This window comes from Cyprinus carpio, chromosome A14, assembly GCF_018340385.1.
Source record: "Cyprinus carpio isolate SPL01 chromosome A14, ASM1834038v1, whole genome shotgun sequence".
NCBI classification, from domain to species: domain Eukaryota; kingdom Metazoa; phylum Chordata; class Actinopteri; order Cypriniformes; family Cyprinidae; genus Cyprinus; species Cyprinus carpio.
The window spans coordinates 28681698-28686366 of record NC_056585.1 but is presented as its reverse complement, the minus strand read 5'-3'; positions in this window follow the sequence as shown (position 1 = coordinate 28686366).

Below are 4669 nucleotides of genomic sequence, written 5' to 3'. Positions count from 1 at the left end.
CTGTGTGTGTGGATGTATTCATGTACATCACAGGTTCTTGAGAAACGTCTTGCATCGCGCTTGGAAGTTGTGTGCTAGACCTTGAGCACGTGTTAGTTTTAGTAGTCTCTTGATAGGTTACCACTTTATTTTGTCAGTCCACTTCAGACATTCTACTACACTGTAAGTAACTCTTGCATCTACATGTGTACTAATCACTCTAGAGTAGACTGTTCGGTTCAGGTTAGGGTTAGTAGAATACAGCTGACCTATACTTGCAAAGTTCTTAAAGTCAGTATGTGTGGGACCCTTCATAATAAAGTGTGAGCAGATATTAAGCAGGGGACCGATCTACTAATACTCTAATGACTGCTAGTGGACACATAGTTGCAACGTTACTTACTGTTAGTAGAATGTCTGAAGTGGACTATCAATATAAAGTGTTACCTTTTGATATATTATTATAGTATATTTGGAAAAATAATTACATTTGATACTGATGATTGAGTTTAATTAAACTTTTAGCAAAACATTTTTTGTGTGTGTTTTTGTCATTTAAGTATTTTTTAAGTAGTTTTTCTATATTTAGGTATACTTGTTTTAATATTCAACATTAAACAACAAAATGAGAGATGTTGCCATGGCAACTCACGCTCAAGTAAGTTTGTGTTTTCCCCATAATGATTTATGATTAAAATATTCTTTGTCATCGTTAAAACAAAAACTTTTGAAAAAAAAGCATTAAAAGTGTTTACACTGTGTTCATTTATAGTGAAAAAAAAATGTGAAAAATTTACAGTATGATTTATAAACTATTATAGTAGTAAATTATCTTCTTATTTTTTAACAGTTGTTTAAGTAAATTTTAACGTTGCTTTTTGCATGTAGTTTTCTTAATAGTTCGTCCCCGATTTGCTTTAATTTTATTATATATATATCGTCAGTTTTAGTGTTAAGCAATTTTAGTACTTCTCAGTTTAAGTGTGTTTTATGTCAATAAAACATTTCTTTTTATTTTTATTCTATTTCAGCTATATTTAAGTCTTCTGAAAACAATTTTTATTAGTTTTATTTATCAATAACGACAGAGTTAGAACATGCTATTTTTACTGTTTTAGGAGTTTTCAGTCTACTGGGTCAAAATGATGGATGCTCTTTTAACCTTTTTACGCTGTTTTAGTTTTTCTCAATGGATTTGACACCACGTCTCCAAACTCAGGTTCAGTTTCTCACAAACAGGTTAACACACTGATCGGAATAATCTGTAATTTTCCTAAACAGATTGAATGTTTTCATTCATTTCATAACAAATTATATAATATATAATTATATATCCACACACCTGTGCGTAAAAGACTGAGTCTGTAGTAGCTTTCAGGAAAAAGTTTGATTTGACAGTCTTCTTAGCACAAAACCGATTTGTAGTTTTAAAAGCGGCAATTTGTTTTTTCTAGGGCTGTCAAATGAACTTAATCACGATAATCACATCCAAAATCCAAAGTTTTGTTTACATAATATATGTATGTTACAGCGGTATAGTATTATTTAGTATAAATAAATACACAAACCAAAATTATGGTATTTAGAAAAATTTTACAATGTATAAGTACCATTATATATATTTATACTTCTTATATTTATATTATAGATACAAATATTTAATATATAAACATAATACATATTCTTCTTAAAATATATACATGCATGTGTGTGTATTTATATATACATAATAAAATATACACAGTAGGACACACATATATTGATGCTAACACAAAACTTTTATTTTGGATGGTGATTAATCTGTGATTAATCATTTGACAGCCCTAGTTTTTTCTCATGGATGATAACAGGTGTTAATAACAATTTTCATTCCAGTTTTTAGAATATAAACGGATTATATGTAACCACAAAACAGCCCTCGTTAAAAAATGCAATACAAATTGTATTTTCATTAGCATATTATTTGTGCATCTACCAGCTAAATGTGTTTTTAGAAAGAAATTAAGGAACCCAACTATAGATTTGATGTGTAATATAAATTTGAATACCTGGCATTACTAGAAAAAAATGCAGTGCTTCATTCTGCAGTAAAGCTGAACTGTTTAGTTAAGGCTGTTACAATGTTTTGAGAACAATCCATTGCACTGGAGGGGAAAAGCTCTTCAAATCGATTGAGGAAAAACTGTAAAAAACGATATATAAGTCATACAAGTACATACTGATTAGCATCTTACCAAACCGACAACAAAATACAATGAAACATTTCAGCTCTTAAACTAATGATTATGAATGATTTCATGAGAGAACATTTTTCCAAATAGTGGGCATTTAAACACATATCTTTTGATATTCTGTGTAAAGTGTGAAGCAGGTTAATCACACGGTGTTGATAGAAAACACAGGAATGAAGCCTCATGAGGCACAGCACGGAGCTCAGAGGGTCGGATGGTGTGGTCAATAATGATAAGGACCGCTGGCTCTGATGTGTCAAAAAGTTCATTTTAACTCAATCAACTGGATTTTAGTTTCCTCCTTCGCTCATTAACCTTGGGATTGTCGTTTGTTTTTTTTTTCAGATACTACAAACGGTGACAAATGTATCCAGATTGATCCAGTTAACGAAAAGCAATGTTTCTGGCGTTGGCAAGGTTATCCTTAATGAGAGAACACACAGATGAGTGTAACGCAATGGACACGTCCAGAAACACATTCCATATGGAACAATTTATCTGAAACCATGACGTGTAAATCCATCCTCAGCCCACAGGAAGCGGAGGACTGATCTTCCCGCTCTCCTTGATCCATTGTTCCGTCTGGAGTTCAGAGGAGACCTCGGTGAAACAGATGATCCCCAATCCCATCCCGCGTCCTCACTGCACAGGGACACCACCAAACCTAGAAGTACAGTGTTTCAGCTCCACGTGAAAAGCCTTCACTTGACACTCGATGCCGAGGAAACACAAAAGGAGAAGTTTCTGACAGATCTTTTATTGTATATTATAATCCATATAATGTGATATATAGGACTGTTCCATAATTAGAATGTCTGTCCGAGCTCCAAAATGATTGAAAAATGTAGGAATAAAGAGATGTTTATGACTGTGTGTGCCTATGTTTCACTTCCTCACTGACTTAGAATATATTACGCAAATCAATATGTACTTTATAGTGCTCTTTTAAAAACATATTTGGATTAATAATTTCTGTCGTAAATAATGTCATTGTATATACAAGAGAGAGGGGTTCTTCAGAATATCTTTGACATTAAAAACTGCAATTTCAATTAATTTTGATTCAAAAATATAAAATTTGTCATCACTTAAAATGTCAACCACTGTATTGAGCTACAGTGGAAGAGCAGTGTATTGTCGTTTTAGTATTTTTATACACAGTATATATTAGAATGTACATTTCCTGAAGAAAACTGTGATTGTTCGCTTGCAGTGGCAAAACTCGGCCCTACGGTTGCTAAGTTGTTTCTCTAGTGGTTGACCTTAGGCGCGGTTCCTAGGGTGCCTAGGGTGGGTGCTAGGGCGGTTGCATAGGGTGAATTGGGGCTGGGTGCTACGGTGTTGCTATTTTGGTTGCTAGGTTTACTGGGTGGTTTGCTAGGTGGTTGCTAGGGTCCCCCAGGATGGTTGCTCGGGCAGCAGTGTGCCTAGGTTCCCCATGGCGGTTGCTGTGGGGTAATCTAGGGTGGATTGCCTAGGGTGTTGCTACTGTTGGGTTGCTGGGGTACCTGGGTTGTTGCCTAGGGCAGTGCTAGGGTCCCCCTCTGGTGGTTGCGGAGGGTAATCCTGGGTGGTTGCTATGGTATTCTGGGTGGTTGCTAGGGTACAAATTGAAAGAGGGTACCAGGGTGGTTGCCAGGAAAATCAGGGTGGTTGCTAGGGTGGTGCTATGTGGTTGCAAGGGTATCCGGGGTGGTTGCTAGGGTGGTTGCCTAGGGTACCCATGACGGGTTGCTTGGGCCTTGCTAGGGTACCCAGATTGGTTTGCCAGGGTAATCAGGGTGGTTGCCTATTGGTGTTGCTTATGGTGGTTGCTAGGGTTACCTGGGGTGGTTTACTAGGGCGGTTGCTGGGGTCTCCCATGATGGTGTTTAGGGCCGTTGCTAGGGTTCCCAGGATAGTTGCTAGCGTAATCGGAAGTGGATGGGCCGGGGTGTGTTGTTGCTATGTGGTTGCAATGTTGTTAAATATGTTTAGTATTTTTGTAATGTGCTGTTTGTCATTTATATTAATTATGATTATTTAGAAAACAATAATGTGTTTCATTAACAATAATTCAAGTTTTTTCATCTACTATTTATAATTTTTGTTCTATTTCAATTCTATTTAAAGGATGGAAAATGTTTTACAGTACTGGGTCATAAGGCCGTTTCACACACCACTGTTTCATGTTGCGTGCACTGTTTAAATTGAATGATTTAATCTTTTAAACCATTTAAAACAAAGTACATACGATACAAGACCAACTAAATATCATTCAAAAATTCTGGATAATTAAAAAATATATCGAGATTCTTTAACTCTCGATGGACAATGAATCCAAATAATTCCATTTCTCAAGAAATGTACTTTTTTTGCTAATCATATGCCCTTTCAGGATGCTTTTATCTATTATTAATATTCATTATTATTATGTTTTTTGATCCTAGTCAGAATGTCCTGTCATTTCTATATTAGAC